Below are 18,050 nucleotides of genomic sequence, written 5' to 3' on the forward strand. Positions count from 1 at the left end.
GTACTTGCCCTCTGAGCCATCTTGCTAGGTCTAGACTTGAGTTCAAATCCCACACTTGTTAATAAACTTTTCAAGCTACTTTTGTTAGCTTGCTTCTAGCCTAGAAGACAAACCCTGAGGCTAGTTGTGTTATCATTTTAATGGGAAGTGTCATGCCAAAGACGGTAGAGAAGGAGAGGGAGAATGGAGATTAAGAGCTGGTAAGAGTGCTGGCGAAGGGGCAAGTTTCTGTAGAATTAATTAATTAGTTTAGTTAGTTAGTTAGTTAGTGTTTGGGGGGGGGAGGGAGAGAGAGAACCCGTGGCATCCATAGATGTCAAAAGACAACTCCCACCCTTTGAGGCAGGGTCTCTCTTTCTGCCGCTGCACAGGACACTCCAGGCTAGCTGGCCTTTGAGCTTCCAAGAGTCTCCGATCTCTGCTTCCCATCTTCCTGTAGGGGTGCGGAGATCACCGACACACGCCACCACAGCTGACCTTTCACCTTGGTCGCAGAAGATGTGAGGAAATGTGCTTCTGCCTAGCGGGCTCAGCAGCCAGACTGCCGTGGGAACCAGAGACACACCTTTCTCTGGTGACAATCAAGACCTCCCCTATGACTTACAGCTGTGCTTGGTGCTGGGCAAACTTTCTGGCAGGGCATGGACAGCTAGAGAGAAGGTCTGAGGGAAGCCAGGTGGGAATGGGTGTGTGCTGGGTCCAGCACACTGCCGTCCTTCCTTGTGCCTGCTTCCTGTATAAGCTGTGATTATCGTTCCTATCTCCACATGGTTTCCCCACTATGACATCCTCCTTCCCAGCCTCACTCCATGCCTGTACTGGGCACCTGTGGAGTTACCTCTGTCGCCAGGCTTTTTAAACAGCAGCAGTGCCAGCTAAAAGTCCTACCATCCTGTTTAATGCTTTCTCTGACAGGATGGGGGAAGAGGTGGTGTCGTGCCTTTTATTTTTCTAAGACAAAAATTACTTTCTTTAAAAATGCTTCACTACTGTGTCTTAGTTATACACAATAATGGGTTTCATCCTGCATCTATAATGAACCTTGTCCACCATTTCTCTCTTGTTTTCTCCTGCCCCCCTCCCCGTTGGCCCCCTCCTCTTCCCAAACACAGCTATTTCTACTTTCAAGTTCAAATCTATAAATATTTAATTTATAAAATACTATCTAACATATAATATTTCATCCATGAGAAAATGTGATACTTGTCTGAGTTTGTCTTGTTTTACTTACGTTGATGATCCATTTTCCTACAAACATAATTTCATTCGTCTTTATGGCTAAATAATACTCCATTATATACTCACACAGCATTATTCATCCGGTCATCAACCGATGGGCACCTCTGCTGGCTCCACATCTCTGCTCTCATGAACAGTGCTGCAGTAAACGCAGCTGTACAAGTAAGTACCTCTGTGGTCCGCTGAGCTGGATTCCACTGGGCGCACACCCAGGAGGCCATGGCTGGATCAGCTATTGTTAGTTTTGTTAGTTTTGAGAAACCTCCATAGTGGCTCTACTGCTCTCTCTCCCCACCAACAAGAATGTGGGTTACTCTTGAATATTTCTCACATTCTAAGCAAAATTTATGAGCACATTAAGCAAGCTTTTCTAATGCCTTTTTTTTTTTTTTTGTGGTTCCCAAAATGATTGCATTCAGAATGCTCTGAAATGCTGAGGATGTTAATATTCTCCACATTGTCTTTTGGAAGGGAGAGAATGTTTAAAGTGTCTCCCAAGAGTGCCAACAGACAGCTGGACAGATGGCTTGCTGGGAAAAGTGCTTGCCGCCCAGTGTGAGGACTGAGTTCAGGTCTCCAGTCCTCACGGAAGAAGCTGGCAGGGTGGGCAGACACAGGCAGGTCGCTGGGCACAGCGGCCAGCCACTTGAGTCAGATGATGAGATCCAGCTTCTGTGAGAGACCTGCTCAACCAAACAAGCTGGAGGGAGAATGGTAGATGAAAATACCCAATTTTAACCTCTGGCCATAGCATGAGGTCATATGTACAGGCACATACACACACACACAGGCATACACATGCATATAAACATGAATGCATATACATGCACACATGCAGGCAGACATGGACATGCACACATAGGCATATACATATGCACATACATGCATACACACATGCATATACATACACACATGCAGGCAGACATGGACATGCACACATAGGCATATACATATGCACATACATGCATACACACATACAGGCAGACATGGACATGCACACATAGGCATATACATATGCACATACATGCATACACACATGCATACACACACCCACAGTTATCTGGCGCTGCTTTCTCTTTCTCTTTCTGCTACTTGCATACTAATTATCTCTCAGTGTCTCCTTATTTCTTCTGACCCTCACAGGGAGGGCGTTCTTTAATCCTGCAGAGTCGGGTGACGTCCTTGAAAGGCAGTAAGGTGCTCTGTCATGGGGTAGTAGCAAGCCTCCCCCTCCTCACTCCATCTCCAGAGGGACCAGGACTCTGCCAGGCCAGGGTTGCAGTTTGGGTCCTGAGATCTGGAACCAGGTGGGGAGTAGAAGCTTCTACTGGTGCCCAGAGGTGGAACAGTCAAAGAGAGATTCTGCCCCACTGGACTTTGAAAGGGACAGACTTTTAAAAGCAGCATGCACAGGTGCTGCCATTAAAGCCGAAGAGCCACCTGCACCTTGGCCCAGAGGAGGCGAGTTGGAGTTAGAGTCTAGGTGGAACCGGAGGACAGAAGATACGGAGCTGAGAATAGAGGAAAGATTTGGACCACGACAAGATGAGGTGTGGCAGGGAGCCTGTTCTCCATTAACTGGCCACTGACTGGTCAAAGCCAGCTTGTAGGTGTGACAAAAATGATTAAAATACACTGTGGGTTAGATCCAAGGCACAGCCAGATTGCCCATAACTTTATAAATGCATTTGTTTTTTTCAGTACTGAGTGGCAAACCCAGGACCTTCTGCTTTCTAGGCAAGTGCTCTACTACTGAGCTACAGCCTCAACCCTAGGAAAGACCTTTCAGGAAGAGGCACATCCAGTCTTCTGTCTTCAGTTGCCCACCAGCACTGAGCTGGACTTGATGGGAGACGAATGTGTAACTAACAGCTTGGGCAAGCAGCTCAGACAGCAGCAGGTGAAATCAGCTTCTCTCTGTGGCTGGGTGAAGAGGACGGTAACGGTGGCCTTCTGTTTATAACCAACCCAGGGACAAACCTGGGCCTGTTCTTGATCATCAGGAAGCCCAGGAGCCCCGGTTTTACACACTCCCTCAGACTCCTCATCCCCCCTCCTGTAGGGAACTTTGTTTCTGGTTTTCAGCGCGATTGGTTTCAGCTCCAAGCCTGGGTTGGGCAGTGGTATTTGGTTAATGTGGACCTTGTTCTGAACTCCTCTGGCTTTGTTGGCGTAGTGGAAACAGTGGCTCTTCCCATGGTTTGATTATTTCATATCTATGAATTATATTCAGAAGTCCAGGGTGCAGGCTCATGGAAAAAAGTATCTCAATTGATGACTAATTTGACATCGGGAGTTTTTCAACCAGAAACATTGTGCACTACAGAGTAAGCAGGGCCACTCCACCCCTGGCCCCCTGCCCTCTGCTTGCAGTGAGATTTTCAAGTGTCCCATGGAGAGAGGCTGGGGAGTCACAGAGTAGAGGCACAGCTGTGAGGCCCACACAGCAGATGGCCCGGCCCGGGTGGAGCACAGGCGTTTGGATGTACTGGGCACCACTCACCAAAGCTGTTAAGAAAGGCAGCCACAAGCTGGGCTTGGTGGTGCATGCCTGGAAGACAAGGAAGGAGGGTCTCTGTGAGTCAGAGGCCAGCCTGGTCTACATAGTGAGTTGAGGGCCAGCCAGGGTTCACAGTGGGACTCTGTCTCAAAAGACCAAACAGGGTGGAAAAAAAAGGAGGAAGAGGAGGAGGAGAAAAAGAGGGGAAAAAGAGGGGGAGGAGGAAGAATAAAAAGAAATACGGTCATTTGTTACTTGAAGAGGATTGCTTAGGAGGAAAGTGAGACATTTTTTTCCTCCTTATTTTCTGTTTTTGGTGTGTGTGTGTGTGTGTGTGTGTGTGTGTGTGTGTGTGTATGAGGGTAGGTTGGTGCACCATCGTGCGGTTCGGAGCTTGGAGGACACCCTTGGGTGCCAGTGCTCACATTCTACCTTGTTTGAAACAGGATCTCCTGTTGGTTTTCACTCTTCATGCTGGGCTAGCTGGCCTGGGAGCTTCTGTTTCTCCTTCTCATGGTCTCCCCACAGGGGGCCTGGGAGAGCTCCCACAGCCTACTTTAGTGAGTTCTGGAGATTTGAATTCAGGTCCTCACGCTTGTGTGGCAGGCATTTTACCCACTGAACCCTCTCCGCAGACTTTTTTTTTTTTTTTTTTTTGATTGTCCACATTTTTATTTTTACATCATAAGGAATAATTTCCATCTCACTCTCCTTCTTGCTTTGCCGGGACACAGAGAAATGTCTGTGCTCAAAATGAAAGGCTCTTGGCTTCTTGGCTGAGTATCAAGATTTTTCCAGATTGTCAACTCCTTAAGAGGGGAAAAGCATAAAAGCCAGCTGTAGAAGGGCAGAAGTGAGCTAACGCGATCCAGGTGTTTCTAGTTTTCTCCCGAAAGAAGGGAGGCTGTGCGCATGCCCCGTGGAGCGTATCTGGAGGGCACGGCCTGATAGCATCAGGCTGCCGATCATAGTTTCAATAGCAGCCGGTGAATGGGTCCCCAGTGTGTGGCAGCTGTAGCTCCTGGGTTGACACTGGTCGTGTAGGGGTATTCTGGAAGTTCACGACCTTGTACTTATCCTCCTTCCAGCTTGGTCCATGCATGGAAAAAGGATTTTAGAGCAGTAATCTTGTAAAGCCAGCATGGTGTCGTAGAAACAAAAGGTGGGGTGGTAGTGCAGAGTAAGGGACTTCCAGCTCAATTCCTCCACAGCCAGCCATGTGTCTACAGCAGTCTTCAGTTGTCTGACTCTATTTTCCCCCCAAATCTAAACCGTGCAAGTGCCTTCCCTTAATACTCTAAAATAAAAATGAAAACATTGTGTTGATACCAGCTTTATTTATAAAAATAACTGAGGCAAAGGGCTGATCCAATGCATTTGATGTTTGAAGGCTTAATGGTTAAGACTGAAGTAACTTTCTAAGTGTGTATAGTCTACAATATTTTTACATTAATTTTTATAATTTTGGTGTGTGTGTGTGTGTGTGTGTGTGTGTACACGCGCGCATGTGTGTACTAGGATATGCGTGTGTGTAGGTCAGAGAGCAACTTGTGGGAGTTGGTGCTCTCCTTCTACCATGTAGTTCATGGGGATGGAACTCAGGTGTTCAGGCTTGGCAGCAGGCCTGTCTGCCCACTGAGCCATCTTGCCAGCCCAGGATTACGTTCTGACAGGCTCAAACTTGACTACATTGACAGAATAAGATAACCTCCCAGAATCAACACGAAGCCATCTTCTGAAATCTTCCTCACCTACTCTCAGATGACACACTTCAAAGCATTTCTGGGTCCTGGAACCCTGATCCAATCTGCCCCCTGCATCCCTTGAATTGGCTATTTCTGTGGCAGCTCTTATCTGGGGTTGCTGTCTATGGATAATGGTTGGGTCCATATCTGCCCCTCCACACACACCCAAGGATGGGGACCTAGCCTCAGCTGGCTTCATTTCTTTTGCAGAGTATGATGAAGAGGAGATGGTGGGAACTGATGAGGGCTGTTCATGGTTTGTGGAAGACGGCAAAGGGAAAGAAAATCAAGTCAAACGAAAAGGACTGGGTTGGAGTCCATGTGTAGCCACTGTACTGCGCATGCAGATGAACAGGAGAACTCCAGGCCTTCATTCTTCATTTCTGAAGAGAGAATGGGATGGGGTGGGCTTTAGCACTCAACAACATCAAGTTTCTAGCATCTCCTGCTCTGTGCTGTCTTCATCTAAAGTTATAAGAAACTTCGAGTCAATCAAGAAGTGTTTGAAAACATGAACATAACCCACATGGGAGATGCTAAGACACTGAAAATGAGTTCTATTTAGGTGGAAAGGGCAATTTCTCATAAATACGAAGTTCAAGGTAAAGAGTTTATTAAAATATGTCTGTAGATGGAATCTCAAGGAATTATTTAAAATAAAAAGAAACAGCATAAGTGGAATGGTCTAAGTTTATCTTCATGGGCACCATTATATAGATCGCAAAACACATCATAACAAAAATAAGTGCGCCTGCAGCTTTTAATGGTCTTGGAATTTTTGTGGTTACTATTGTTTCTGAAATCTTACCACATTTTTTTCCCTCACATTTTTATATTGGACTAGTTTGAGGTTATCTGTGAAGTTTCAAGTATTTAAAAATAGTGTTATATGAAATTTAGTTTTATTATGGAAAAGGATAGAATTATTTCACATCTGTTGGGTTCATTTCATTTCCAATTCAATCTCTTGTGGAATTCAAATTGGTGGGGACTTAACTGTACTCTTTGGGCAGAGTGACTGTAAGAGATTCTAACTGTGTCCTCTGTAATGTACTGAGACCACTGTGATACACTCCCGTGTGCTCCTGGATCCTTCACATATGAACTTCCACTTCTCTCTGTATTGACTGAACCAGATTCACTGCACAAATTTAGCAGTCTAGTCTCTTTTGTGATCAGTTTGGTCAGGATTGGCTTTTTGTCCATCTTTTAATCTTTTAAATGTGATAGAATCTTCACTAGATGAAGTCACACCTTAAATGACTGACCTCTTCCCATGGAGCAGTAGTACAAGTCATTTATAGCAGAGAACGTTTAGACAGCTCAGTTAATAGAGCTCCATTTTTTTTTCTTGTCGGCAATTCAAGTATAATTGAGGTCTAGCATTGAGCTTTAAAGACATTCTTAAGACTAGAGAAGAAAGCTTGATGAGGTGTGTACTGCAGCATAGTCTCTTAGATATTCACACATTTATGGGATGGTAATCATCAAGGCCTCTCCTTGTAAACACTATGAACAGGTTTATTAACTAGGCACTGATATGTGCTAACAGGCAATGAATTACAGAACTAACGATAAACTACAAATAGGAATGGTCAGGTTCTTCAATCAAAATCACCACCACCATTGTTCATTCCCAAAGTCCCTGACGTTCTACCCATTTCTATTTTACTACACTGAGTAATTTTCAATGCATCAACTTGTAAAAGCAGACATATTTGAGAATGACTTTTGAGTCACCAAACTACTCACTCTCTTAGCTGAGGATGAGGAGAACAGCTGTTTTCAACTTGCCCTTTTCAATTCAAATAAGTTCTCTAAGGCCCAGCAGGGTATAATAGGTGTGTTTGGGAAGGTGTTCACACTCAATTCTCCTACTCTATTTTTTCTTCTTCTGGAGTGATTTAAGAGTATGGTTGTGGTGCAGAGGACCACTTTCCATTTCTTCTTTCTTCTGGGATGCTTGAGGTAGAGTTTGAGAAGCCAGCAAGAGACTAAGCAGTTGCTTATGGCAGAATTCTGGGAGAAGATGCTGTAGACGGTCTCTCGCAGTTTTGGAATTCTCCCTCCATAATGCAACGTGAGCTGGCACAGCCAGCTCCTTCTCAGACTGCAGAGTTCAGTGGCTCCTATGTCTACCGAGGCTTGGCTGGGTTGATAGGACACATGGGATGGCAGGACGGCCTGTCCCTAGGCTTGCTAATGGTCTGTAACAAGGGTGTTGGGTTGAAGGTGGCTCCTCTCTTTGCTCTTGTGTTAGAATTTGGAATTAGGAAGAACCAGAGGCTTGATTGGTTAGCTCTGGAATACAACTCAAAATATGTGATGAGGCACAGTTAGGGTCAGGGCTGAAATTGGGAATGGGGACCAAGAAGATGAGGGGGATAAAACAGAGAAGCATTGGAAAGTTTGGGTAAGGGTCAGTGCAGTCCCTGAAGGAAACAGAGACCAGCTCATGAACACACATGCGCACAAACTGACTCATGACATACGGCCTTAGTTGCTGAGTTTTTTCTCTTAACTCCAGTTAACCCATGGCTCTGGCCCAGGTGTGTCTGGAATGAGCTCCTCCGCTCCCCACAGTCCATCTCGACAGCAACAGGTTGCTGGGGGTTGTGACAATATGTGTCACAGCACAGCAACCAACGTAAAGAGAAGACACAGGCAGCATGGCAGCCTTCTGGATACTATTTTTTTGGAAATTCTTTTCTAAATGCCCTAACATTAAAATGTAGTGAAAAAACCAGCAGGAACTGATTTCTCCTTTGTCATCGATGCTCCTTAAAAAAAAAAAAAAATCACATACCACCAAAACCAGAACTCCGAGGCCTATATGATGGAGCCTTTTATTATTTGTATCTTAATAGATGCTTTATGGAACTAGTCAGTTGTTGTATATGATATAAAGATAGGCTGTCACACGGTTTTGTGTTGAATGTATGATGTGGAAACCACAGACATTTGTGTTTGATTCTCATAATGTGTGGGTTGTCGTTCAATTACTTTCGGTGATGAATGTTGTTCTGATGGCAGATAAGTGTAGTGTCTTATTTGGAGTAAAGGGAAGGAAGGGGGTTTGAGGGTGTTTACATATGTAAATACTCGAGTATCCCTTTGTGTGGCTGCTTCTCTGTAGGATATGGTTGGCAAGGGGCTGTAGCAAAGCTCTGACTTTGGCAGGTATGGCTGTCACTCATAACTAGGACTTCCCAAACTATTTGTTGTATGAAATCTGAAGCATCCACGTTCGCCCACTTGTCTCTCTTCCGCAGTGTGGTCGTCTTCTTTTATTAGCTCGCCAGGCTGTCACCATCATTGTTCTTGCCTGCTTTGGTGCTTCCTTGAGCTTCTCTGGTAACAGTAGATGACTTAGACCAGAGTGGACATAAAAACCCCACCTGTAAACTAAGGTAAACACCTTCAAGGGACATAACATGAGGCACTAGTAGATGCTAGGCATTAGTGTGTGTGGCTGTTACCAATGCCCTTGGTTTTCTCTGGTCAATATTTCCTACTTTATCCCTCTAGCACCCCACCCCCCATCTTGCTAATATTAAATTATGGGGGTAAGGTTGTTCAAACAATGGAAATAAAAGTTCCCGGGTTAGGATAATTTTCAGGTTGACTTTTTCTTCCTCGGGAATTTTTAACTGCATGGACACACTGAGTCTACTGTCGGAGGCAGCCATTCACTGCGAGGAGCCATGGCTCAGTTCATTAGCACTGTGGGAGTGCCAGGGAAGGGCCCGTGACCTGGAGTCCATCTTGCTTTAATAACGCGTTAACACTCGTAAAAGAGCTTTAATGGCTACATGAGACATATTTAAATATTAAACGCCATTCCTCTTTGTTGATTCACAAACCTCAATGCATAGGGCTCCTTCATTGCTTCCAAAGTCGAAGGAATGTGCCCAGTTTCTCACGGCAGTGAGCGAACCAAACAAGCCTGCAGATGAGAATATTTCAACTTTGCCCTGCTGACCTGGTTGCCAACCCGAGAACTTCCCATTTCCAAATCTTGTTGGCTACTTTGAGTTCTCTGACTTAGAAACAAAATATTTATCTGCTCCATAAATTTTAATCCCACTCTGGTGATTTAGGAAAATATGGGCACTTACATCTCCCCAAACCATTTCCCCTTCCAAACATGACTTGTGTTTAATTTAATTTGTCTGCCTTGATCTCCTGGTCAAAGCATCACCTTACTCAAAGGAGCAGCATGTACTTGTGTTTAAATTTGGACAGACCAGTACCCACTAGTTCATATGTGTATTGACGTTTCAATGCAGATTTGACATTTCAAATGCTGCTGTCATTTTTCCCGAGGCCTGGTAATGGAACGTAAGAGTCCCTTAGAACTGATGCCGCATGTCTAATCAGGGAGGCCCCAAGGCCACCTGGCATCTTAGAGTCTACGATTTTACTATAATCACCCTGCCTGGATGATAAAACCACGAAAACCTGCGTTTGTCTTCCTTTCTTTCCTGGGGGAGAGATGGCAGGCCTGTGCAATTTTGGAGATGCTTTTTATTTACAGAAGGGAAAATTGAGTTACAGACTTCCTGTCCCGAGTAGAGATGCCTGGGGAAAATGAGGCCTGGAAGGAATTCTCACATAGAGAGCCAGGCTATATGAGCCCAGGAGCACTGGGAGATTGGCAAGCTCTGCTGTATTCTTGAAATACTTGGGTTCAGCAGAGCCCAAATGTATTTTGCTCAAAGCACCATTTCCCTTTCATTTTCCAGAACCATGTATATTCAAGGAAATGTAATCTGTGTATTTTGGAATCATTTAACCCTCATTTATCAAAATATTGCATGGCAAATGCCAGATCTGAGTTCAAGAAACCCCCTGGAGCTTTTGATAAGTGATTTTTTTTTCTTTAACCTCTGAATCCGAGAGCTTAAAATTGCTTTGAAAGAACCCAGAACAGTTCAGAGTTTACTTCTCAAATGATCTCCCAAATGGTATGGGAGCCACGTCTATCTCTAACGCATAGCAGTGATGGGGACAAATCTTTTGAGGTGCAGGCCTCTCAGAAACAGCCTTGGGTGCGCAAGGGCTTTCCCGCTGAGAACCCCAGCAGCCCATGTGGCTTCAACAGAACTGGATATCTTTTTTCACCAGGTTCAGATGCTCCGAGATCTCACAATCTCATCTCCATTTAAACTTATGTTTGCTCACCATGGGGTGATATTAATTGACTTTGACCTTGACGTCTTACACTGAAATATTCTTGATCTTGATTGCTGAGCTTTGAGTCATAGTCCTAACTTTTATAGAAGAGGCAAATGCCCCATTGACCTAGTACTAGCCTTTGGGGTCTTTACCCTGCTTCTTGCCTCTGGGGGAAGAGGGTAGGCATGGATGGTGGGCAAGAGATGCCGTCCTTCCCACTCTTGACCTTTGGCTCATCTTTAACTTTGGAGATTTTCTTTTTGAGGACCAGCTGGACTACACCCAATGTTTCCACACATGTGCTTTCCCACTCATGTGTCTCAGACTTAATGCTGAGTTTGTAATCCCCTCTCATTGGACAGTCATCTGTCTAGTTCAGGGTAAAATGAGATACTTGCTCCTAGGACACGGGCCCTTTTCAGTTTGGATGATTATTTCATTTGAATCCCATACAGATAGGAAAAGGAAACCTGTCACTTTAATATGCACCTCAGTGGTACCCAAGAGTAGAGTCTGAACTAAAGGGAAGGGAGGACTTCGAGGTCACTCAGAGTCTGATCATCGAGGCTGCCTTTAAACTCAAAGACTTTCTGTTCCTGGTTGAAGCCTAACTAAGGAATTCTCACCAGCCATGGCCCATGTCGATCATCTTAGGAACGTGGTATCATTTCATCTTTACAATAGTCTCATGCCAGAGTCATTATAACTATTCCTTCACAGATTAGAACCTGGGGATTAGAGATGTTAACTTCACCCAGACTGCCAAGTGGTAGAGTGACTGATGTTGGAATCCAGAACTTTCTTACTCAAAACCCGGATTCTCATACACACCCAGGAAAGGTCAGTTCTGTCTTCCCTTGTGAAACATGGTGATAACTGTATCTTCCATGTTAATAGCATGACTAAATAAAATGCTATCATTCTTAAAGTTTTAGTTTCTGCTCCACCCCTAGACTATCAGGGGAAATAAAAACTTGAGTGTTTCGATCAAAGCCAGGCCAGGTTCCCTTCCTTCTCCATGTCACAGCTTCACAATGCTTTTCTGCTGGACTTCAGAAGCCAAAGTTCTTCCGACCAGCTGCCTCTGCTCTGGAGCAAAACAGATAGCAGTTTACTGTAAATGTGTCTGGGATGAGCCAAGGGCTAGGAAGCACTAAAGGATTTGCCTTCATTTGGCAACAACAGAAGGCTTGTCCTCTAGCCTTAAAACCCTGGATGGAGACCTACAAAGCATTCCTTGCCGGCTCCTGCTTTGAACACACTGGACTCCTGAAGGAATTCCCAGCAGATCTGCTCCAGTTCTTCCCTTCTAGGAGGACTTTTCACCTAGCCTTTCAAGCTACGCTGAGAACTCCCTCTAGCCCAGTTCTCCAACCAAAGCCCATGCCTACAGACTTCATCTATTTCTCGGCCCCATGATTTGGAGAACAGGACACTCTGAGAACTGCCACATCCTGCCCTCAGGCGGACGCCCTGACCTCGCGAAGTTCAAGTGAGGCATCTGCTCAGGAGGAGGTCCTTCACTGACAAGCAAGCTGAGGGCCTGGGACTGAGCGCCCAAGGACTTGTGTCCAGGACTAGTTACATAAGAGAACTTCCAAGAGAGGACAGAACATAGTTTTCAACAAATAAATAAGGCAAAAAAAGGCTACACTCACTAGTGCCACAGCTGGGAAGCAACGATGTGCAATGAATTTCTCATGCTAGCAAATCCAAGCTCTTTGGAAAACAGATGATGAGCCCAGGGACTGGCACTGGGTCTCCTGGCAGGAGCTGCAGAACTTCAGCTATGGAAGGGTATCTAGAAACTGTTAGTTCACAAACACAGCGGAGGGCAGCCACCTGCTTTTATGCCCTTGCCTGGTCTGCTCGGGTAGATTCCTTCCATGCAGCCTTTCTCTGGGACGACAGCAGACATGACACACAGGCTTCTGCAGCCCACACTCTTAGAGAAATAATTAAACAGTTTTTCTTAACCCCTTGAACCTCTTCATTTATTATCGCCATCCATTATGTCTCCCTTCTCGAATCACCGAATCCTCAAACTGAGCTCCGGGGTCAAGGGTTTATTGTTTAATGGAGATAGAACATTTTGTAAATTGCACGAAGTCACAATGTTTATAATAGAAGCTTCTGCTGTACCGAACCTTTCCCATTTAACAAACAGTGAGCGCTGACATGTGTTCTTCCTACACAGCAAAAATCCGGGGTAAGTGCAGTACTGGCATGGACGCGCTACCAAAGCCTTCCTGTAAACCAAGTGACATCTGCAGTCAAATAAAACATTCCTTTCCCCAAATACCAGGAAACACTGAAAGGCTCCCTCTTCTGCTAAGGTCATGCTTAAATGAAGCTCTGGCTTTGAGAGCACACAGCGAGGATGAAGAAGGCCAAGATTTTCGTCCAGTACACATTGGCTGCTGCAAGCCTTTGGGGACAACCTCTTGTTTCAAGCATGAACATGTGTGTACTGAGAAGGTTTTCCTAGGACTTAACCTTTGGGTGAAAAGTGTCAATATTTTGAGAAACGTACCATGTTAAAAAAAATTCTTGTCTCTTTTTTCAAAACTAGAATTTGTCAGAAATGGATTTTCTTGAAATAAAGCAAACATCCTCCAAAAGGTACCCAGCCCAAATCACCCATGTCTAAATACCTATGATTAAGCAAATAAATATTCTTCAGTCACGAAACTTCCTCAGAGGCTGGGAATCTTTGGGGAATGGGAAGAAGGAGCATTGTACGTCTAAGAACGTAACCTTCTGTGTCAGAGAGAAGAAATGCACGTTCACATACATGTTCAAATCTTTGGGGGCTTTTGTTAAGGGATGGCTACCTGCCACCTTGTGCAATAAAAATGAACATTGATGAAAAACATTGTAAAGAGTGGCTTTCCATGAAGTTTTTGTCTTACGTCTAAATAATTGATTGGCTCATGGTACAGGGTGTACCTTTGGCCAATTTTTACAAAAACAGCCCCAATCTTTACATTTTACACCTCAGGAAGTGACCTCAGGAAGATTTTCCTGAGAGAAAGAATGTCCTCTTCCAAAATATTCTTTGCCATGTTCCAGCAGGTTTTCCTTGCTGTCCCAAGTTTGAGAGAATTTGGTGGTAGTGGTTGTTACAATGCTGGTTCAGCACAACTCCCTCCCGTGCTGGGACTCCAGCCCAGGCAGGCCGCCTCTCATCAGCCAGCAGGTGTCACTGTGGGTTTGGGTGGCAAGCCAACTGACCACAAAGAGAATGATGAGGGGGAGATAAAGGAAAGAAATGGAATTTAAAAGCAGGTTCTGAGAGGAAAAGAAAAAGCCACTTAAAAATTATGTAGCCCCTTTCTTCAGGGTCTCAGAGATTTTGTAGCACTTTTTCAGTTCTAAGAGTCCCAGAAACATATTTACTTACCTAAAGGAAACTCATGCCTCAATTATTAAAGTTAGTGTCACTGTATAAAATAACAGTAGAGATGAGCAAAGCCGAGAAATGAATTCTTGTAGCCTGTTCCTCATTACGCACGTCTTACCTGTTCATCTTTTTAAACCGTGGACATCATTGCTTTATTTCAGACATGTAGAATGTCTCCCAGCTTTCAATGGGTCGTAGACTCATGGCCCAGAATAAGGTTTTGCCTATCCCTAACCTCAGTGAAAAAATAAATTCCAGTGTTTCATTACCTTAAGGGGCATCTTTGGTCCTTCTTCTATCTTCCTAGGATCTGGATTGCTCATTTGCAACACAGCCAGCCTATTTAAGTCTCATATATATATATATTCCTGAGTTCATGAAGTTTCTTAATAAATAAAATTTCAATTGGTAAAATTAACACATATTTCTTGGACAACTGTCAACTTTAAGAATGGATGGTCATAAAACCTCCCTGCACAGAGAGGAATTCACAGCTGAACTAATTTGAATAACGGGCTGTAAATTGATTTCTAGCTTGGCTTGGTGGATGAAAAATGCCCATGTTATTGGTACAGAGAGCAGGCAATTTGTTAAGGAAGATACAAAGCTTGATTTCCCAAAATAAAGCTTAACACATAGGTAAAACATTTTATCCAAGTTATAAAGAACCACAAAAAGGCAAAAAGTCTTTAAAGAGGCAGCTGAATGTTTCTGTGCTCTGGAGAGTGAGTTTGTGGCATGTGAACAGTGTAGCCTCTACTCTTGCTCACTGTCTCAAATCATGGGCCATTGTGTCACAATGAGACTGTGGTATTTCACTGTCACAGGCTATACAAACCCAGGAAGAATAAAAGCAAAACTAATGTCAGCTACGTTGTGAACATCCTACAACTACTTTGGGCTGGGGGGGTGTAGGATGTAGGGTTGAAACAAGGTCTCTTAGTTAGGGTTTTATTGCTGCAGTGGAACACCATGACCAAAAGGCAAATTGAGGAAGAAAGGGTGTATTTGGCTTACACTTCCACATCACTGTTCATCACTGAAGGAACTCTGGACAGGAACTCAAGCAGGCCAGGAACCTGGAGGCAGGAGCTGACGCAAAGGCCATGGAGGGGTGCTGCTTACGGGCTTGCTTCCTGTGGCTTGCTTAGCCTGCTTTCTTATAGAACCCAGGACCACCAGCCCAGGGATGGAACCATCTACAGTGAGCTGGGCTCTCCCCCATCAGTCACTAATTAATAAAATGCCTTACAGCTGGATCTTATGGGGGCATTTTCTCAACTAAGGTGCCTTCCTTTCAGATGACTCCAGTTTGTGTGCCAAATTGACATAAGACTGGCCAGTACAACCTCATTAGGTAGTCCAGGCTGACCTCAAACTTACAATTCTTCTGCCTTAATCTAACCAGTGCTGGCATTACAGATGTATACTACCATACCTGACACACCATGCAATTTCTACCTGATTTTAATTCCCTTATCTGCCTGTAATTATTTTTAATAGCATAATATATCATTTAGGGCTGAGTCCAATTAGCAACTGAAATTACAACGTTTAGAAGTAGAAAATAAAAAAGTTAGATGGGTAGGTTCATAAACATTTTGAAAAGTTATCTACCTAGATACTCCCTAACTTAAGTCACTCATTCACAAAGACAGACAGTTCTGTAGCAGGCTGCTTTGACTCCCAAGATGATATTTATTTATATCTATATCTCTACATCTATCTATCTATCTATCTATCTATCTATCTATCTATCTATCTATCTATCTATCACCTATCCATCTATCTCCTATTTCCAATTAGAGGAGGTGATTTCACTTACACACTAGAATGCATCATTATCATTATTCATGTAACATAATCTTGTTTGGGTCTCAGAGATGAAGACTCACTTTTTACTTATGATGTCTGGCATGACACAGAGGAATCATAGCAACAGGCACTATAAGCAGAAGCAGCTGATGGGTGTGGAAGAGAAAGCAAAGAAAGAAGAAAGAGAGATGTCAAGGTATAAAAATATTTATTCAGGGCAGCAGAGTGTCAACACAAATTTCTTTTCAATTAGATGCGTGCGTCTGTGAGTAATGAAATCTTTGGCTATAGCTTTATTCTTTGGAATCATGCCCATCATTTCCATGACAACTTCTTAGACTGTTAAAATAATAGTGATCATAACTTCAGCCACTAAGCCTTTTGTATACAGTGAGTGCTATTGGCACTTGATCAAGTGTGACAGGGTGCTCATGTATGTATAAGTGTGTGTGTGCGCGCGCGCCAATTTGTATGTTTTCCCAACTGGAGTCAACCTGTCTATAAGACAGAAGCTGTATCTTATGTGTTTCTTACCATTAAAATGTTTGCCTTGGTGCACCTGGGAGTTGGGTGGGAGTTGGGTGGGAGTTCAATGAATCTGTTGAATGAATGGAAATTACAAAGGTTACTTTTGTCTGGCAAGCGTGGGCGGTGCTAAGTTACTTTTATGTCATTCATATAAATAACTCACTTCTTGTGGTTTCATATCCTGATGTGAAAATTATGCATTTACTGTGTTTTCATAGATATTAATGGTGGCTATTAAAAGCAGAAATTGTTTCCAGGTTGGTGGTCTTCGGCCCGGGAGTGAATGAAAAAGACTTTAGGTAAATCTTAATTGTGGAAAGCATAAAACTCTATACATTGCCTTGTTAAAGTTTCACGGTGTGCATGCATGTTTTTCCTATTTGTTTCCTGAGGAACAGCAAGAAAAGACACTAATTTTTCTCAATTTCAGTGCTTAATATATAAGAAAAGAAGAAGAAAGAGAGCATAAATGCACTGAAGCAATTCGTCTTTGTGGTATTTCCCTCTTTGACATCAAATATCTCATTTAAAAAGTGTATGTCAAAACTGGACCTGTAAGTATGATGCCCTAATTTAAAAATTTAAAGAACAAATGTTATATTTATGCTTTGGTGCAGCAGGTTTAGTTATTATAAGCCAAACGGTATCATGTTTCTGTTGGGAAAACATTTTAGGGGCTATTTAAAGAATTATAGTACGAAGCAAATCAAATCACTACATGCAGGTTTGGTTTTGTTTTGTTTTTTAAGGAGTGGAAGACAGTGTGAGGAAACTATACAGAAAAAACTAATGTTTATGTATAATAATTTCATTATCATATTTCCCCTTTTTTGCCATCCAGGGTAAACTCTGAGGACATGTCATGAATTCCTGAGCCACAATAAATCTGTGAATGTCAGATTCTGTGTGTGGGTAAAATGGATAGTTTTCTGACCTTTAAGCTTTCATTAGAACAAAAGACATCCCTCAACATAATGTTTCCCCTCTACAAAATCCTGGCAGGAAGCCAAAGTATGCCCCTTGGCAAACCTCCAATCTGGATGGCTCTCAGGCCCTAGAGGACGTTCACAGGACTGCCCTAGACTAATTTCTGACCTTTGTGAAGTCTTCTGGAGAGACTTCCTATCATGTAACCTGCTGAGGGAGAGAGAGGTGGGCACATTAATCAAGAGTTCTTTGCAAGGAGCTTGGGGCCATCCTATTCTGCTTCAGTAGGGTCCCTCTCCTGCTTAGTGTGACCTACAAGACTGTCACAAAGATTCTGGCAGATGAACGAGGCACAAACTGGCCTGAGTGCTAGGGTACAGGTGGAGAAGTCAGAGACAACCTTTGCTGTCTGTCTCCTTCCATCCATCACGTGGGTATCAGGCATTGAGCTCAGGTTATCAGGCTTGGTATCAAGTGCCCTTACCTGCTGAGGCATCTCACTGGTCCATCCAGCAAGTTTTTCTGAAAGTTTTCCTTTTCTCCAATGGGTATTCAAAATGTGAATTCTCCCTCTCAGCACAAAGCGAAAACCAAAACCACATTAGTAATCTCCCAGAACTATTTGGGTAATACTTAAGCCCTTCGTGGGCTTAGGACATTTCAGAATCACATTGGTATTATAAACCAATTATAATTGCTAAGACAATTTTCACAT

The 18,050-nt window shown here is 43.7% G+C and overlaps 1 long non-coding RNA gene across 1 annotated transcript; it reads left to right on the plus strand.

The window, feature by feature from the left end:
• Nucleotides 1-1,266: 1,266 nt before the first annotated feature.
• On the plus strand, nucleotides 1,267-17,306 carry LOC143267157 (uncharacterized). Its single transcript, XR_013042067.1, has 4 exons — nucleotides 1,267-1,401; nucleotides 16,627-16,707; nucleotides 16,839-16,962; nucleotides 17,250-17,306. It is a non-coding gene; the product is annotated as an uncharacterized LOC143267157 (long non-coding RNA).
• The last annotated feature ends 744 nt before the right edge of the window (nucleotides 17,307-18,050 follow it).

Source organism: Peromyscus maniculatus, chromosome 9, assembly GCF_049852395.1.
Source record: "Peromyscus maniculatus bairdii isolate BWxNUB_F1_BW_parent chromosome 9, HU_Pman_BW_mat_3.1, whole genome shotgun sequence".
NCBI lineage: Eukaryota > Metazoa > Chordata > Mammalia > Rodentia > Cricetidae > Peromyscus > Peromyscus maniculatus.